The 20,948-nt window shown below is 38.1% G+C and overlaps 1 protein-coding gene across 2 annotated transcripts in view; it reads right to left on the minus strand.

Annotated features, from left to right (window-relative positions):
* Positions 1 to 15,151, minus strand: part of TRPC4 (transient receptor potential cation channel subfamily C member 4) — a 165,324-nt gene extending 150,173 nt beyond the window's left edge. For both annotated transcript variants that reach the window (XM_082752547.1, XM_082752548.1), the window contains exon 1: positions 14,580 to 15,151. The gene's annotated coding sequence lies outside the window, so the exon portion shown is untranslated. The remainder of the gene's footprint in view (positions 1 to 14,579) is intronic.
* Between the last annotated feature and the right edge of the window lie 5,797 nt (positions 15,152 to 20,948).

Raw genomic sequence — 20,948 nt, forward strand, 5'->3', positions numbered from 1 at the left:
GTTTACTTTTAGTCTGTTATCAATAGATAATAAATTACATTTATCTTCCTATGCTGAGTCTCTTTTGCCCATGATAGTAATTGGCAAGTCATCTCCCTGTATGGTGGTCTCAATCCATGAGCCTTTCTTTCATCATATTTTCTCTCCCTGTTCTTTTGAGGAGTGAGAATAAGAGAGCAGTATGGTGGAGCTTAGCTGCCCATCAGTGTGAAACCACTACACCATGATACTACATATCTGACTTTTGGTGTCACTCATATAATGTTATTTAAGGCTGTAGTGATATTATCATATTTGTTTTCTTTTGCTTTCCCAGGCAATCTTAAATACATTCTTGTCTACCCTTTGATTTCTTTAATGTGAAATCTCCAAGATGATATATGGTAACATGTTCCATCCTCAAATGCCAACACTCCAGTAAGCCAGCCTGACCCACCATTCATATTATCTTTCAATCTTTATTGCTTCTAAAATATCAAAGGCCTTAGGACTACTCAGAAGTTGAAGTAACGTAACAGCTGAAGTCACTGGCAAAGCAAACTTTGACTTAGCTGGGTAGGAGATTACTCACAGTGCATGGAATAATTTTTTTGTAAGACTGTGGTTAAGGAAATGATAAATTAATTCATGAATCTATGATTTCTGTTTAAATGTGACAGATGTTATAGATCAGAAAACTATGAAGACATGCATGATGTATATAACAATACTGCTACATTACAATTACAGTTGAATAGTTCTGGAACATCCTAAAATCTACTGATTACTAGTAGATTACTACTAGTAATCTAAAATTACTACTACCTATTTCGATATCATATACACTAGCAAATGATAGAACTAACATTTTTCTTCATTTTTTGACTCACTGTGATCTGGCTTTAGTGTTACCACTCAATCTTTTAATCTTCTACTTCAAGCCATCTCTTTCCTCTTCAACAAACCACTTATTTTCTACTCTTAAAACCTCTTCCAAATCTCTTCAGTATTTTTCTGTTCCCTGGCATGCTTCCTCCTATTCTTTGTGCTTTATTTAAACAGTCTCTTAATCGTTTGGAATTGAACAGCTGTTAAACCTTCTTTTAAGTCAGTCTTAATTACTACCACTTTCTATTTTCATCTCCAATCTATTTTATAACTGTAATCCTGTATCAATTAATTTCCAATTTATATATATATAATGTGATGTAGAAATTCTGGAAATTTCCTCTTCTTGTTTTTAGCATTATAGAACACTTGAGGATGCTTGCATTTATTTCTATTATTTCAGTCATGTTTCTGACAAATACTGAAACCTAGAAAGACAATGGAGGAAGATGGGAGAAGTGAAGATGACAGTTGTCACACTTCGCAACTTCAGACCTCTGATTAGGAACAGATTCATTGTAAGAACTCTGGAGATGTTAAGCTAAGATAACTTAAGATTTTTCACTCACTAAGGGGCTTCCAGAGGTTGTTTCAGCCTCTAGTATATTTGGAGATGATGATTTGCCCCTGAAGAGTGATATTCAGTTTCTTTGCACCAGCATTCGAGGTTTATTTAGACAGATGAAGGAAGAATCCAAGTGCCCTCAATGTCTGTTTGTGCTCCAACACTGGGACAGAGCTCTTGTGTTTTGTTTGATGAGACATGGGACGATTATTATAATGATTAAAAATTGAATATATGATTGTGAACAATAAGGCAAAAAGTGATACAATATTAAAGGAGAGAAAACACGCCGAAAATATGACTGAAAATCATATCATCTTCCCTAATAATGATGAAAAGAGCCTTCTTTATAGACCTGAGCAAAGGTCAGTCTGTCTTTTTTACCTATGTTATTCAGAACAGCTGCAACTGACTTCCCTTGAATCAGCCGTTCTGTTTTGCAAACTACTTTTGGCTATCATTTCTGTTTCTGATCTGGCAGCCCAAGCCAAATCTTTACATTTTACCCATTTTGTTTTAGTATTAGCTATTACTCTCACTTGAAGTTACCAGTTCCACTGTATAAGTTATTAGCTAGCAAAGGAAATACTGTCTATGGATGATAGATATTGAGTAAGAAACCATTTAACCTTTCTGTGCCACAGTTCAGAAAACTTATAAATATTTTTTAAAGCATATGAGATCAAGATCTGAAAAGTAATTGCTATGGATGAGTCTGTAACTAACTCCAACAGTGTTATATAGAGAAGTCAGAGGAATTGTCTGGTTTTGTCCTCTTCAGCCCTTTACACTCAATTACTCTGTGCAGCTACTTCACAGACCCATGCAAAAAGAATGCTGCTTATTTGCTTATTCAGTGTTCTGTAGATAGGTGAATACAGGGATGTTCAAGAAGTCCAAGTCAACAAGTTGGATTGATGATTTATTAGATATTTCAAATAACTGCTTGTCTGAACAAATTGACAAGGACCACACTCAGGTGCATGTCACAGGGGGATTGAAATTATTGGGCCAGGCTGTCATTTTCTATATTGGCTTAGATGATACACACTGCTTACTCTAAAATACCTTTTCTCATTGTATTCTGTATCCTCCTCCTCTATTCTCATTACAGTTCTTACAGAAGATCAGAAAACACAGCTCCCAGGCATCTGCCATTGCAACACCTCTGTGAAACAACCAGCAGGATGCTGAAGGATCAACTACTTTTTCGTTTTGTATCATGCACACTGTTGTCTCCAATCTCAGAAGCAGGATTCTGAGGAAGATTGAAGCTGCATAGCATGAGAGTATCCTGTCTGCTTTCAAAACCTTTCCTTAACAGCTGCCCTGTTCAGTTCATGTTAGGATTAAAAATGTTGTTGCTAGATTTACATGGATGTGATTAATAGATTGCTGTGTTTTTAAATGGGTGAGTTATTATTTTTACATAAAAGTCTAGAAAAAAATCCTTCTTGATAATAAACAAAATGAAAAATACTGGCTCCATCTTAGTCAAGCTGTTTTTGCTACCAGATTTAGGAAAAACATTCTCTAGTAGAAGCTGTGACTGTTAGCACAGTGTCAGGGCTCATCAGCTCCATGCCCAGAAGTTGCTGGCTGTTAAAGAAGCCTCTGTCTCCTGGGAGTTTCTGAACTTGTAAGGAAAGGAAATGTCTCTGGACCACTATTAATTTTCCATACCCTGGTAGGTTGCCACTATAGTTAAATTTACAGCCTTTATTTGCTTGTGGGGGCAATTAAGCTACAGTTGGCCAAGAACTTAACTTAAACACTTATCTTTTAAATCATATGAGCCAGTGCAGAGAGAGTTAAATATTCCCAGCCAACAAAATGCAGATAACTTCCTGCATATGCACACACAAGACAGAGAGATACTTTAATAGGTTATGTTATGGACCTCAGCATAGACCTTCTCTTACACTTGCAGGAGCAAAATTAACTTTTAACGCGTCCCAGTAAAAGGCAAGCACATAGTGCAGATAAATATCTATGTATATGTAAACTTATGTACGTGTTTTTCTGTTATGTGTATATATATATAGGCATATGTGTATACTGTACAAATGTGCATGCACATACATATATATCTAAAAACATATTTTGTCACAGAATACAACTTGGACATCCATAAATCTATAAATCTTTCAGATGATCAATGTACACACTATCGTTTCCTTCAAAATACTCAAACTATAAACATAATTTCTTGTATTTCCTATAAAATATTCCATTCCTAATGAAATCCCCACGTTGGAAATTAATATTATTGTAATGTTTCAAGCTATTACTATGTAAAGTTATTGAGATATCACAAGGCATAAAGCAAAGTTGGGGAAACTGAACAAAAATCTTGATGATTCCTACATTACACAGCACCTGGTTTCATAATTGACATAAATAGATAAGACATTAAATGAAAACTGTGTTTCCTTATGTTCAGTGAAATATATGTCATTTACTGGAATTATGAATAACAGCTTGAATGTATTGAATATGTAAGAGTACATTAGAGTTTTGCTTGTAATAGAGACTTCCAAGACTGATTTGTTGCTTTGATGTGCCATAATCTTGAACTGGCAACCAGTTTTCTAGTGATGCTAACAAAAACTGTTCAGAATGGTTCCTGAATGTTCTAAAAACCATAAAAAAAAACAAACAAACAAACAAACAAACAAACACTTGTTTTAAAAATTACAGATGTCATCATCTGTTTAATTTGGTTTCATAAAATTAATTTACCAACAACAGAAAAATGCAAGGATTCTTATAATCAGATACAGTGAGATTTTAGTTCTTGTTAACTATGTCTATATATGTAAAGAGAAGATTCACTGCTTCCCTTCAGTAAAAGATTCAATGTGAACTGCAAAAGGAAAAAAATAAAAATAAAGAATTTAGATAGAGAATAAAATGACAGAATGGTTGCAAGCCCTTGCCACATTATGGTAGCTGTGTGGGTTGCAACCATGGGTGGTAACAATGACAGCAAATAGATGAGTGTTTTAGGCCTACATGTTTTCCTAAAACACTCTACAGCAGGAAGTTTTTAGAGTAGGTTCTCCCCAACTTGTAATTGCATTGGCTGCATTGGAATGGAGAATGAGACAATTTATTTTTTATAAACTGATGAATTATTGAGAAGAAACAAGAAGCTGCCAGAGCATTATAATTCTCTTGGAACCAAGGGGGCAAATTTTTGAAATATCATCTTCTGTCTAAACCAATGCATGTATGACTGATGAAAAGACACAATAGTTTCATTTTGTATTTCATAGACTTTCACAATAGGGAGCTAGAATTTCAAAGGAATTTTACTATTATCATAATTTTAATTAACCTGTGATTTTCATATTCTCCACCCCAAACAGTGCACACAGTTGCAATTTAGAGCAAACAAGTATGCAAATAAATAGAAGAGCAGGTAGCTTGTGGGATTTTAGGAAACTTTATGATATGCAAAAGCTGCTAATTTTTTTTATTTTTTTTTTTTTGAATATGGCATCTTTGGCTATAAAATGGGCTTGTTAAATCACAGCTACCCATACAATAAAAGTGAAAATAATAGGAGTTTTCTCAGACATTTGTGATAAAGGAATGGAAAAAAATGCCAAAACAAAAACAAAAAAATTAAAAAAAAAAATCATATCTCTGTGAACCAAAGTAATCTTTCCACAGAAAAATGCCAACATTCATATTAGAAACATCTTTACCATAATTACATTACATGTAAAGTTCTTAAATTTATGCTGGATTCTCCATAATGGGTTAGTATAGTACTAATATTTTCCTTGTTATAATATAGAGAATATTCACCTGATCTTTCAAATTATACCACTTAAGCCTACATTCAGTCAACTGTCTCATACTGAGGAAAGGAATGAAGTGAACACTTAACAAGAAGTAGAATGATAGCATTCTACTGTTATCAGTAGAATACCAAGACTTTAAACTTCCTTGAATCAAGACCTTAATTGCAAAACACATGGAACATTTTGTTTCTTTAAAATAAAATCTGTTGCATGCTGACCATAAAGCTTAACTATTTTGAGCTGTTGACTCATGTAGGTAATTCTTATTGTAAAATTTGTTTTTAAGAGAAAGGTTTAAGGAAAGTGTTAAAATAACAGTAAACATTGAGTTAAGCAAGAAAGAACTAATGGAAGATGACTGAAGTGTCATTTTGTCCTAGAATACTTGTTTACCAAACACGTATATTTCCATAAGGAAATCAAGCCTTGAAAGATGTCTTTTATCTATCTACCAATGGGAATATCATGAAGAATATGATCAGAGATGACCTATTTGAATGTGCTAGTGTCTCAACTGTCTTCAGTTGTTTGTTTTTTTTTTAATTGTTATTATTAATTTATTTATTATATATATATATATGGTGGCTTTGAAATGAAAACTGTTTTGTCTATTATTGTTTTGAAATGTCAAGTTATTTCTGTCTTCCATGAAGTCTCATTCATGCACTTGCTACTTTGTCCAAAGTAAGTAAGTAAAACCTCGTTTAAAGGACAAGTGTAGTTGTATGTTACCACTGAGGAGCAATGATTACCACAATGATGTTACCACATCAGCAATGATTATTCCTGAATGTAAGGACCCTGAAATGTGGACTTTAGGTAGTGCAGGATACTCTGTGCAAGGTTACTGGTTCCCTGGGTGTTATTAGCATTGTCTTGAAGAATTACAGATGCTTTGAGGACTGACCAGATAAAAAGGTCCTTGCACATATCTCATCGGACAGACACTGCAGGCACACACATGGGTACTGTCGTCCTAATGGCTTGGATGGCCAGTTACATCCCAGAGTCTTGTGCTTGGTGACACTAAAGCTAAAATGAAATCCACTTCAGTGTCACTAAGAATTCAACTACAGTTTCTGGACTTAATATAATGAATGAGTGGGTGGGAAATAAGGGGTAAAAGGCAAAAGATCAAAGGCACGTCAGTAAGAAGACATCAGTAAAACAATGTGGTGCTTCACCAATGGCCCTAACAAGGAAACAGAATGTGATGAGAGTAACGTCCCTTCAAAAAAATACAATGAAAGGGAGGATTAAAAGGCTTTCATCCAGACCCTATCTCATGTTTGGACATTTTTTGAATTATTAAAACCTAAAAGGCTAGATCTTTGTCTGCAGTTAACCCACAGGAATTCTTCAAATAGAGGAAAGTTCCCAATGGGCCTGAAGCCAGCAGAGGCAGTTGTGAAAAGCAGGTGGTTCCTAGTAAGTGGGTGAAGAGGAAGCATTTTGGCAATAAGCAATAAATCCTTCTTTTATCCTAACCCACCCCTACAAAATTCAGTGTGTCAGTTAGATCAGACTGTGCAAGCTCTCAGGTAGGACAAATACCTGACCACTGAAATGCAACCCAGCTCACCAAGAATCCTCTACTTTGTCCCTATGGACAAAGGCACTCTCAGAAAAGAGGAGATTCAAACCTTTGGTCAGAGCCCTTGTTTTAAATATTGTGGAAGAAACAAATCCTCAAACAAGATATTATTATTATTATTATTATTATTATTATTATTATTAAAAGTAATAAGTTTAAGGAAGTTTATAGATTATACATTAAGATAGTGCATTATACATTATACATTATACATTAAGATAGTGTAGTGATAAATGTACTTAATCATCTCAAATCAGTTCCGTATTTGGTACAACTGGCTTCAGTCCACAAACAAATATGTTCAAAGTTAATATCGCTAAGTTAAACAGTCATAAATAAAATGTTTTTATGTGAGTGTGCAGACCAAAATGCACTTTTGTAATTGCTCCGCACAAGAAAAAAAAAAAAAAAAAAAAAAAAAGGAGTAATTATAGCACAGGACTAAGTACAAACTAAGGACTAAGTACAAACTAAGGACTAAGTACCTATGCCATCAACTTGCAACATGTGACCTCAGTGCCTTCTGTGTTAGCTTCCTGATCAGTTTTTAAAATACTAATATATTCTTTATATTATCATTATGAAGCTTTATTAATCATTATGTGCCATTAAGAAGTACTTTGATCAAAAACATTTTAAGAATAAAGGTGAGATTAGTATTTACTAGTGTAGGAATCCCAAAAACAGATATACAAAGTTGATTTGTCATCCCAATCCTCCTTAGTAATGGGAAGAAATGCACTGCCCTGTACGGGACAATTAACCTTCTTCAAGACAGGTCACATCAATCACCCTACAAACTTACTAATTTCCTTCCACAGACTACAAAGTTTGTCATGTTTAATGTATAGGTACATTAGGTATAGGTACAGTAAAGGAGGCTGTAGCAAGGTGGGGATTAGTCTATTCTCCCACGTGCCTGGTGACAGGATAAGGGAGAATGGGCTAAAGTTGTGCCAGGGGAGGTTTAGGTTGGATATTAGGAAGAACTTCTTTACCGAAAGGGAGCTTAGTGATATGGTTTAGTGGAGGACTTGTTAGTGTTAGGTCAGAGGTTGGACTAGGTGATCTTGGAGGTCTCTTCCAACCTAGATGATTCTGTGATTCTGTGATTCTTTTAAAGTGTCTAAATACATTCAAAGACAAGCAGTTATTGTTTTTGGAATGTCAACTTTGTAGTTAAGATGTGTAAGGAAAACTAGAGAACAATCTGTAGGCAACTTGGTTTTGGTTTCATTCATGGCCAAAATCCCTTCTGTATGGTATCTACTAGGTAGTTAAAGCCACCATAGTGAAAGTGTATGCTTTTGAAACTGGTGGCAGTAGTTTTTGCAGCTATGAATGTACTATAAAACAAAATTAAAATAAATAAATAAATAAATAAAAAACCTCACCATGCCAGCACAAAATTCAAGGGATTTACTGCAGGTCCAATCACTTTATGTCATTACCATAAAAAATGAAAGGTAAACATCTCTCCCAATTTAAAATAAAATGTTCTCAGTATAAGCAAAACACAAATGGGATATTTTAGTTATTTTTCAGTAAAAGGTAAGCAGGGTATATGCAGCAGTCAGCGCTGAAGCATAACAAGAGAGTTTATTTTGAAGTGTTTTGCTAATAACAAACATATCTACAAGAACAGAGATTCAAACAATGATATCATCTCTGAAAGATAGTTTTCATTGTAATTATGTATTCATTTCACTATGGTTCACTGTAGAAATAGCAATGCTGAGAGCATTTGAGAAGAATTTGTCCTTGCTTTCCTTTGCTCTGCAGAAGCAGAATGTGCTCTCTGGAAGAGAGACATCTTGCACTCACAGGAAGCAGGCTGTGAGCACGCAGAACTGTGTGTTCTCCCTTTACAAAGGTCCAGTTGACACTCCCATTTCCCTTGGCACAGCTACAAGATGTATTTCAGATACTTAACCAAACCACAAATTCTTAAAAACTCTGGGAACAGACAACAGGATATTTGTATTAATTTACCATGGTAGAGTCATCTTGTTGATGCTAAGATGTCTGCATCTGTACCATGAAGGTCAGTGGGACCTTGAGATACTTCAGAATTAAAAAGACACTTATTTTCTGGCACCTCTGAATGTGGGTTTTATTTTCCTTTGATACCATTAGGGAAAAATCATCTCACCTAAATTTAGCTGTATGAAATCCAACATCAGCAACAATATATACCTGCAGAGAGCAATTCCTTCCACTCTATTACAGGTATATGAATTAGATGGACTAGTTTGTCCACTGGCAGTTTCTGTATCTCTCCACAGACTATACAAGGAACATAGATGGTTGGTTTACAACTGGCAATCAAATTCATAGTGGCTAGGTGAAATGAATCCAACATTTGTTGCAAAAAAAAACCCTTTTAGCACTTTTCAAGACTTACCAGCAAAGATATTTTTGACATAGATCACAATATACAAATTCACTGGGGCTAATCTTAAATCAGACATAAAATGACCCTGTATCTTCTGCTAAAACCCTATTGTCAATTCCTTTACTCAAAAAATAAATTGATTGTTTGTACTTTTTAAAACAGAAAAAACTATATTTAAAGAATTTCAGTTTTTCAAACAAAAGTAATGTTTTAATTCAGAAAACAATGTAATTTTCCTTGGAAATAAATTTGGTGCTCTCCCTTCTTAGTCCAGTACATTTAGGTCTCACATTAGACTGCCAGTCTGCTAAAGACAGTCTCTATGCTGTGGAATACTGCAGTTTTAATCTTCAAAAAATTGTCCTTCAGTATTCTCCTGATTTATGGCAACACAAAAAGGAACACAGGCAAAAGTCTGTCCATTAATCTAATGAAGAGAGGACTGCATTGATTTTTCTAGGATTGCTAACTTCCTGTGATGTGATCGGGTACTTTGATTAAATGATGGTTAAAGTGAGCAAATTGAATTCTCAGTCAATCCAACACAGAAACTACCATAGGAAGGTCCTTACTGGCAGACTGCCCACATCTCGTAAGGAGCTCCCAGGCTCTCAGGCCAGGCCAGCTTCACATATATTTTCAGGACGGTAAATGCAGAGTTGCACTGATACTCCTCTCGTGCTTTATGGCCTGGGTTAGTAATCATACCTGATACTTGGCCATCACAAAGAGCATCGCTGTCTCTCTTGGCTGTTTCTACCTCTTTATGATGGACATGAGACCAGACATCGAGCCAAAAAGTGACAGAAGCTTTAGGTTGTTATTGCCAGTTTGCATAAGATGATGTTTTGAAGAATCCTCTGTAAGGAAAAGGGGTTGCAGAGGTAGTAGGTGGCAACCTTCCAGAAGTGTACATCCAACAAACAGTCATAAATTCACGCTATTCACAGGTTGTTTCAAAGTTTGGTGTATGTATGTGCATGTCTTTTATTTTTCACCTGCATTTTATCTTGCTTATAGCAATCTTCATGCTGTACTATCACAGTACACCCTGCACAGCTGGGATTCAACTAACCCAGCTTAAGAAGGCAGGTTTCTTATCTCATATCTGCATCGTGAGCAAAGAGAGACAGACACTCCTGGAGGATGTTTTTTCTGTTCCAAAGAAGATGTCGAAGTACAGAGGATGGTTTACTCTTGTCTTCTGCCTTTCTTTCTCCAGAAGAGAAAGGATTCAGTAGCCAACACAGAGGTATTTCATGTCAATTTAGGCATCAGTTCAGGGTATCAGAAGTAACCACAAAAGGCTGGCCTGTGTGGTACATGACCTATAAGACACTGGTGCCCTCCTAGAATAAGGGGCAGTCAGCAGTCAGTGAACATACCTTAAATCAACTAAAAGGATAGGATGTACTGCTGTATCAGCAACTGAAAAGCACATTACATGACTATCTGGCATAAGGACACAAGGAGCAAGAGCCCATAGAACTGTTTTTCCAGTCTGATCTTAGGTGTGAGTGTAGATGACACAAATTTTACATTTCTCTGAGCCAATAGGGATGTATTTCTGTTTCTTAAAACTGGTATTAGAAGGAATCACATTAAAAAAAAAAAAAAAAAAAGTAAAAAACAAAACAACAAACAAACAAACAAAAAACTTGTACCTCAAGCACATGCATGGAAAACAAGCACGTTTGAGGTAGGACTGGAAGAGTTCAAGGGCACCACTGCAAGGCTTGGCTGCTCACCAACCATATATGCACAACTGATAGGATGGGGCCTTTGCCTTCTTGGGGAAGGCTGTTTGCTCCTCAGAAGCTTTCCACAGTATGTGGGAAGTATCCATGGAATAACCCATAACATTTGTTTCAGAAAATCCCAGGAGGAAGTCTTTCTCCATCTATTGTTTCCCTCTCTACCTGTTACATAAAATACCAGATAATATTATTACAAAATACCAGATTTATTACCAATATTACACAATATTATTACCATAATATTCAAATGGTTCATCTGACATGCATATGTATGAGAGGAGCTCTTCAGGTGAGCATATCCAGAACAGGCTCAATCAATGACCAAGCAATTGCACAAGTTGCCATAGACTTTACAGGTTGAATTTGACTCCCTGATACATGTAAAATTCACCCAAACTGAAGTAGCTTTTCCTGTCCTCCTTCAGCCCACAATCACTGAAAAAATAGCTTAGCTGTAAAAAAATTATATTTTTTATCGAAGGTTCCTTTCAATTCTTGTCCCACACCAGTCACTATCTATTTTAGAAATAAGTGGTTGAGAATAAAATAGAAGTTTAAAAAATAAAATAAAAAGGAGGAAAAAGAAATCCCTGGAAAAAAAAAATAGAATGATTTTAAAAGGTGCATTATATATTTATTGTTTGTTCAGCACACTTTTAATTCAACACATCTTTTAATTCCTTTGTAAACTTCACTGTGCAAAGCAATTACCATTGCTCTTTACCATTTTCAAAGTCTATTTGACAGAGAGTTAATGCACCTATGAATGATTTTTGCATGGATATCTGTTACAAAAAGAAGACTCAATTTGCTCAGCCTTTCTCTTTTTTTCACCGTATAAACTAAAATAATTAATATCTTTTTAATCAGGTGAATTTATTTTCCAGCAGCAAATCTCAACAGGCATGAAGATCCTGGCACCCTTGTTGCTGGTGTTATGCTATGCCCCAGTACTTAAAATCAGAGTAAGGGAACATCTCTGTCTTTTATCTTCCTCAGTGGAATCAAGGCTTCTTAAGCAGATAGTTCCTGGAATTTTGTTTGTTGAAACAAACATGGTAATGGAAAACTGGTTTATAAATGAAGTTTTATCTCCAACGTAAATTCAATAATTTAAAATATTATGCTTGATAAAATAACCAAACTATAACCCGATACACCTTAAAACTGAACAGAAATGGTAATGGTAAATCTGATACACATAAAGCCATTAAATATCTCAGTAGAACAATGCTTTCTATATTTTTATCTGCTTTTTCTTGAAATAGGTTATGTCTTTTCTTCCTGCTTCTATGTTACCTTTCCATAAGAGAAGTCATGCTGACTTGCTCTTCATTTTCAAAAGGAATACAGTCCTTTTTAGCACTGATTACCAGAATCACCAATGTAGCAGAGCAGGCAGAGATGCTACACAAGATTTTCCCTGTTGATTTTGCCCCCTCACTGCAATGAATCATGTCCCAGAAAAAAAAAATGACAGATCAAACAGTGTACTGGCATGGAGAAAGGTCTCAGGTGTTAGGAGGTGCTGTCATGCTCATTTTTGCTTGTCACCTAAGGCAAAATACAAAATACAAAAATATGTATGTGTATACACAAAGCTGAAAACTAATCTCTTAATAGTTTTCTCTATATGTGTCCTCCAGTATAAACTTTCCAAACTGAGGTAATGCAAATCCACTTCCATTGATCAGGACCCAGTATTTGCAGTGGGCATACTCAAAAAGAAGCAAAATCATACCAGATCTGGAGTGACCTCAACTGATTCAAATTTCAACTAGCAGTATTTGGTTCTAAATAAGATGAGATAAGAAGAAATGAGATTTTTTTCTGGAGCTATTTTAAGTGCATCGACTACTATATATAGTGTCAGAATAAGTGGCCGAAGTTAAATTTAAAAGACAGGCGTATTTATGCTTTGCTGTTTCCTAATATAGCCTCATCTGTTCCAAAGTCTGAACAAGAGAAGAGAAACAAAAACTGTAGTAAAGAACATCATCCTTGTGCAAGCAAAAACAACTTTTTTTTTTTTTTTTTTTTTTCAGTATAGAAGGTAACACCAAAATTAAAACATGAGAGTGTCATAAAAGTTTCAGATGTTTTGATATTAAAGGACTATTCCCAAGTCCTGCCTGAAGAAGTGGTGTAAACTCAGGTCCTCTGTAAATCCAGAATTTGTTATTCCAAGACAGTTGTAAAGTAGTCTCACTCATGCTTGGCTTCTCTGTATGTAAAATTCTTGCTTATGTGAATGAGATAAAATCATAGAAAATTCTACATATTTCCATATGTAACCTTGCTAAGCTATCTGGGTCTGGGTTTTGAAAAAGAAGCTTAAACACTGAAACGTGCTATGTCACTGCAGTACAATTACATTTCAAATTTTAAGTAGATTGTGTTGAAAAGTGCTTTAATGTTGGCGTTAATTAAGCAAGTAGGACCTAAAAAAGACTATTTTCCATTCTGTGCTTCCTGTATGCTACAGAAAATCTATACGTGATCAGATTCTTGTAAAAAGAAGCATTCCTTTCTTAAATGTAATCAAGATGCAATTTCCATTTTATCATCTTTTCACCCATTTTTTTCAGGAGTGCCTGTTCTGAAGAAAGGCAGAGACTGGAAAGTGGGTTTATTTACTTTCACCTAAAAGGTGTTTTAGAACTGGAAGAGCCATCTCACTTTTAAGGCATGCTTCAATAAATGTAATTTTTGGTTGCCATGCTAACAGGAAATCACTCAACAGAGTCCAGTAAAACAAAAGTGTATAAATGACATTTCCTTGTGAAAATGGGGAAATATATTAGATTAACAAGACTTCAGGTTTCTCCAATAGCAGCGATTTTTGCAAATCTGCCTTTTTGTAGAGTGCAATTTTCTGTCGGCATTCATGGCTCCAGGGCATCAACTGCTTCTTTCCAACAAGACTGCGGCCTCTGTCCTGTCTCTCCAACAGCGAGCACCTTGCAAATGTAAACCTAACGCACGGATGAATCCCACCAGGAGCTTTATCATGCTCCTCTCCTATCTACCTCGCATTTCTCCATCCTCCAGGCAGGAGGTCCTTCCCGGCAGGACCACAACCTTTCCAGGAGGCTCCCTGCGGGCTGCACCGCGGCTCTCTGCGGGGAGCAAGGTCCCCTCGGGGGGGCGGGAGCCTCCCATTGCAGCCTCACTTGCTTTTTGACCGAAGCAGGGGACAAATGCGGGACTTTGTTCCCCTGTGAGCCGCCGGGGAGCCGACCCCTGCCCTCTCCCTGACCGGCATCCCCCGGCCCCTGGGAGCTCAGCTGTCCTGCAGGTGTCACACTTCACCCAGCCACCGAGGAATGCCGCTTCCCACGGTAGCAGCTGCGAGGCAAAAAAAATACCTTTATTATGTACAGGGGAAAGAAAAGGGTCCTAATTCTTCTTGGACTGTGATCATGGAGGTGCGCAATGTCGTTCAGTGCTTGTGCCGGCGCAAAAGTTAGCTCAGACCGTCCTGGGGAGTTTTATTTATTTATTTATTTATTTATTTATTTATGGTAGAAGGACAAGAAGGGAATTAAAGATTCAGAAGGAAAATATAACAAAGTTAATGAGAACTTACTTGGTTTAGGTGTATGCGTTGACAACCGGCATCTTCCTTCAACAGCTTTAACAGGTCACATTTTCCCTCGGCAGTACCCTTCTCAATCCTTTTTGTAAGTTAAATCCCTTTAAGAGGTGTTCGTTTTAGTTCACTGGCTCTCGTCCGCCTCAGGCACTTTTCCCCATTTTATTTTTTATTTTTATTTTTTTTTACTTTATTTTCTTCATCTTTGCCCCACGCTCAGACGCTCGGATTCACGCCCACGAGTTAGAGGGTCTCCATCACTCCCAGCCCAGGGGACCGCGCCAGCCGCCGGGCACCGGTGCAACAGATGAGAGGCAGCTTCAACCCCGGCTCCTCAGTGTGGCATCTCCTCATCGCCTCGGAGAACCTCATGCTGCTTGCAAAAAGTCCCCGCTCCTTCCGACGCGACTCTTCCTTCCCCCCCCGGAGCGCAGCTCTGCGAGGCGTGGGGCGGGAGATAAGGCGCAGGAATGAAGACGAGAAGACCACGGAGAGGCAAGCACCGGGGCTTTCCCTCCTCGGCGCTCTCTCCTCGGCCGGCGGCACCGTTTGCCTCCGGGGGACCCCTCCCGCCGCCGCCGCCGCCCCCGCGGCGCTGCCCCCGCCGGCCCCCGGCGCCCGCACCCGCGCCCCCCCGCGGCCGCACCGCGCTCCTGCGCACCCCCCCGGCCCCGCTTCTCGGCGGAGCCCTGGCTGCTCTCACCCCGAAGCGTCCCCCCGGGGGATTGAGGAGAGGGGAAAAGGGCCATCGGAACGTGGGGGCGTGATGGGTGAGCCGAGGAAAGCACCGTGCCGGACGGTGTATCTGCAAACTTTGCTCTCGCATCTTTGGGGAAGACCTGGACCGCTCCGAGCAGGGCTGTCGCCGAGCTGCTGCCCTGTCCGGAAGGGTCCCTGCTCTTTTCCCTGCCCCGGCACCCCTGGGTCCGGCTGGCCAAGAGTCACGCTTGAGGCTTTAGGGACCGAGCCGGAGCCAAGATTCACAATAGCAGAGCGGAGGGAGGGAGGCTAGGTACCATTTCCTCACTTTTCTTTTCCCTAAAATTAGGACATACACGAGCTTAGAAATGGTATGAAAAAGACGCAGAGTGTTGAGCCAGTTTCCGAAATAGCACGACCAAAAAAAAAAAAAACCAAAAAAACAAACATATATATATATATATATATGTATTTATTTATTTATTTGAGACCTTTTCGGGGGCTCGGTGCCCGTGTTGGGGTCAGGCACGGAGCATGGCAGGCACCTGCTGCCCCACAGGTGCAGGGTCCTGCCCCTAGCCTGGAGCTCCTGCCGCCCCCCCAGCCCTGCCTGCACCGCCCCGGCCTCCGGCCCGACACTGTTGTTGTCCGTAGGGACTACACCACCACCAAGCACTGCTTCAGAGTTTTCCGAGTTTGCCCGAAGCCCTGGGAGGCTATCTTCCACCCCCGGGCTCCCGGGAACAGCAGGGGTTGCGGGGGAGGAGGAGAGGGAAATAAGCACAGGGGAGCAGAGGGAAGGAGACAGGGCAAGGCTGTCCAAGGCGGGGAGGAGGAATGCAAAACAATGCGAAATGCATCACCCCACATCTCTAGCAGAGACCTGAGCACACAGACGTGAAACGCTTGATGAAGCAGGCAAGCGCACACGCCTGGAAATGCCATTACAGCAAGCGTTAAGGAACTGCCAGATGCACCGCTTTCGATGGCAGCTATTTGTACAAGCACCAGACCTCCACGGGCAGCAGAGAAAAAGGAAGCGATGATGCAGCCACTCTGCATCACTGCTCAGCAGGAGCTGAGCGGTGAAAATGCCAGATTAATTCTGCTCTGGGACTGTCACGGTTGCAGCACTGAGCCTCTGTACCTCCTGGGTGAACCACTGTGATACATATTTTAGACATGCCCCAAATTAGTTACTGTTAAGATTTCGGCAGAACATAGCGCCTTTGGGGAGCCCCGCAGAAAACAGCCTGGTGCCACTGAGCAGTGCAGTGCGCAATCCAGACACGCTGTAACAGGTCTCTCTGCCTGGCTCTTCCTGAGAGATGTTAATTGCACTCATGAGATCAACTCGTGTTGATTCAAGTACAGATCAAATGGCAAAAGCAGCTGCTCTGGTAAGCTGATCCACTCATTCTAGTACACACTCATGCATATAAGTGTATATCTCTCTCTATATACGCAGACATGTAGTCATACGCCTGAAATCCATGCAAAGATAAGGAGAGAGTAGAGGTACTCCATAGAGACAATGACAATCTGCATTGAAGTACAGAAAAGGCTACACCACTATATTGCATTGGAACTGCTACTGAGAGCTGATCTAGATATTGTATTTGTACACCTTGTGCATGAATTCTTCATCTGCTATCAGCAGTAGTGAGGGTAGACTGCACTACTACACACTGGAATTGTAGACAAAACTTTCAGAGGTTTTTGATGCTCATGTCCAAGAACAGAGCATTTTTTCCCCATGCATTTCCTTATTAGATCTTGAGAAGCAAAGTTCTATTTTGAGTGTATCATGTTTAATTTATCACTAGCAAATACCTCTATAATTAACAGTATTTCCTGTGCCTTTTTATGTGTATCATGACATTGGTTCTTTTTGGGGTGAATGCAACATGGCACTATCAATGTGCTTTATGGTTTCTGGCATTTTACATATGATAACCCATTAGCAGTCTCCTGTGGGTCTTGCCAGTGCTTATAATTCCCAATTAAATTAATGTTCAGATAAAATCTCTGTGGTCTTACTCAGAAGAAAACAACATAAATAGAATTTTATCTCTGATTCAGGACAGTGGGGTCTGGATCTTTGCAATGTCCTGAATGTATGCTAGTATATTTTATTCCCAGCATGTAGCTAGACGCCAAATGTTTCTCAGCAGTAGGTACTGTGTCAGGGAGAGAGTGGTATAGGGAGAAAATTAAACATACTGTGAAATGTGTAACACATACTGTGTCTGTAGAAGTTATGCTGTAACAGCATGTCTGGGCCTTCCATTATCTGTGCACAGTGTCACACCAAATTAGGTTTCCCTTGGGATGTGCATTTCTACCACTCCCGTTACACCACTTTCCTAAGAACACCTACTGATGAATGCCCACCAGTTGACCATTTGCAGTTCAGCTAAATTTTATGTGTCTGCAATAACAGCCATGCTGCTTTTTCCCCCTTCTTTCTGCAGTTTGTGCGAATATTACTAGGGTGTATTTTATTTCATGAACCACTAGACACAGGAAAAAAAAAAAAAAAAAAAAGGAAGCTTGAAAAATAAGAGAAAGCTGAAAATTTAGCAAATGATAATTGATTTAGCCTTGCAATATCATTGTCTATAGGTAAGAACATCTGCAGCAGGTGTGAGACAGGATGACTTTATCAAAACCAGTGAAGCTGAATCAGCTTACCGAAGACATAGCTCATTATTTTTACATCCGTAAGGAAAGAAAAAGCACAGCAGAAATGCTAGGCAGGTTTGCTCAGTACCAGGTAAAAAGTACTGCTAACATTCTTCTTGCTCAGATTCTTTTCTTTTTGTATCAATGAAAGCTTTTCTTAATATCAGCATGAAAGATCATTTTTACTAAGACGAAAATTTACATACATTAGGAAAAAAAATTATGGCAAGTATTTGAAATAATCTAGTCAATTAATTAAAAATGTATTTTATTTTTTATTAATTTAGGATGATGGAGGAAGATTTCCTCAGGTTTCTATTGTTTACGTATGATTTTAAGTATGCTTCTACTGATATATTACACATTAGAAATAATGTAACTTGAAATCACAAAATACAATAATATGTCTTGTTGCAGTTTAGTGTTTTTTTTCTACATTTGTTTTGGAGACTACATTGTTAGAAAAAATACAGATTATCATTTTTTCACTGTATTACTCTAATTTATGAAATCTGTAACAAGTTACAGTAACAATTAATTCTATTGTTACAGCCCATGCAGTTCTCCCAGCCTGAACTTTTTGCAAGTGGTAAATTGTTCTTGCCAGCCCACACCAGGCATTCCATACTCTTCAGTCTTTTCCTTCCACATAACTCAGTGTATTGCCATTTATGTACTTTAGTCAAAACTAAAGTTTCCAAGACCAAAGACTTGAGAAAAAGAGATTCTGTTTATTGAATGATTGAAGAACATGGAAAAAAAAAAAAAAAAAAAAAAAAAAAGAAGAAAAAAAGTGAAAGGAATGGAGAGAGGAGAAAAATAAACAAACAAAAAAAAATGCAGCATAAATGCTTCATTTTTAATTAAGCATTTATTGGGAATGTTTGGGGTATAAAATGTTCTTGTGATACAGAGAGAAAAGGGCCATGAGAGAAAGTGATAGGAACATGTGAAGGGAAGGATAAGTAAAAGGTGAGATGTTGATCTGGGGATGAGAATAAATAGTCCTTAAAGCACTTAAGTCCTTAAAGTCCTTAAAGCAGGCAAGTATTGATCTCAGCAGTAGAATGACATAATTTAAATTTTTGGTGTTTTTCAAAACTGTTTAGCTTTTGTCCTCCATGATTATTCTCAGATATCTGTGCTTTCCAGTAAACACTTATATTCTTTCAGAAGACCCAGCTGTTGCCTTTTTGATCTATTTATTTATTTTTGACACAGTCTTTTAGTAGTTTTAGTAAAACACAGATCTAATGGAACAAATCCAGTGCTAGATTGGGATTCAGCTCCAGACTAGAGACATCATTATTTAGGTGTACATATTTGAACTAATGAGCATTTTAAGCTCCCTCTATAGTCAGTAGAACTCTATTCAATACAGTTAAGGAATCATAGAAAAGTTCATCTTTGAATATGGATTTTGACTTGAAGATATGCTGAATAGTCTAAGCACCATACTGAAAAGGAGAAGACACCAAAATAGAGGTGTCTCATGCTGTCTGAGGTTCCCAAGGCTCTACAAGACATCTGCAATCTATAGGACATCTGCAGGCAAATAGGATTTGTTTCACCTCGTTTTAATAAGAACTTGTCTTACGTGATCTGTACCTTTTTTGAGGTTAGATCAGATGCTCTGTGGCCTCTTACAGGGCATTGGACACCCAGGCACAGGCACCTGAATCCAAACTGAGTTCCTCTTGGCTCTAGTAGGAGATCAGACCCCTATCTCACATGTGAATGTCAGCATTACAGATACATAAAATCAGATGTATGAATCCTTATAATTGCATGACAAAGCATTAAGACAGTGATGGAAAAGGTAATTTTATTGAAAAGGAATAGAAAACAAACCTAAGCAATGATCACAGAATCACAGAATTGAAGGGGTTGGAAGGGACCTTGAAAGATCATCGGGTCCACCCCCCCCGCAGGTTCCTTAGAGCAGGCTGCCCAGGTAGGTGTCCAGATGGGCCTTAAATATCTCCAAAGAAGAAGACTCCACAACCTCCCTGGGCTCCAGTGACCCTCCAGTGCTCCATGACCCTCACTGTGAAGAAATTCTTTCGCATGTTGGTGCGGAACTTCCTGTGTTCTATCTTGTGACCATTACTCCTTGTCCTGTTCCTGGACGGGGGGACATCCTTTTCTCATTTTCTGAAAAAGTTTAATCCTTTACCTATGGTTATGAGGATAGTAACATGGTAAAAGGTTTGAAATTGTGGAAACAAATGGGATGTTTCAACTGGGAGATCAAGGGAATTCAAAAGGGAATCAAGAAACAGAATTCCAGGGCAACTAGCCAAACATTTTAGGTATCTCTAAGAGTATGGGGAATAAACAGAAAGAATTAGATGTCTTGCTGCACAAACAAAGCTATAACTTAATTAACTTAATTGGCAAGACAGAGACTTTGTAGGATAAATCAAAGGATTGGAGTGTTGATATAGAAGGATACAGGCTGTTCAGGAAAGAAAGGCAGGAGAAAAAAAAAAAAAAAAAAAAAAAAAAAAAGACAACATTACATTACCAGGAACGTGTTTAGGATCTTCTGAAAGAAATGACATATGACAAGTTTCTAGACAGAGAATGAACAGGATTTCAAAAGAGATGTTTAGCCAAATTTAACTCAAATTATCAATTTGAGAGAGCTCATTGAACACCTTAAGCAATCAAAAAAAAAAAAAAAAGTAATGGAACCTTTTCTGGAAACTTTTTGGAGATGTGGCTTTGCATCTTCAATACTTAGAGTGTATTTAACTAGGTTTTATTCTGTCTTAATGGAGAGAAACAACTGAAAATGCAGGTGGGTGCCCTTCAGACAAATCTGATAATAGTGACTTTGAAATAATAGAAATAAGCAGTGGAGTAATTACAATGTACTTTAAAAAAAAAAAAAAAAAAAAAAAAAGGGATAAAAATAGTAATAAAATATACATATATATATTTTTAAAGGCAATAACTGCAAAAATGCCATAGGCT

This window comes from Aythya marila, assembly GCF_965140915.1.
Source record: "Aythya marila genome assembly, chromosome: 1".
Taxonomy (NCBI): Eukaryota; Metazoa; Chordata; class Aves; order Anseriformes; family Anatidae; genus Aythya; species Aythya marila.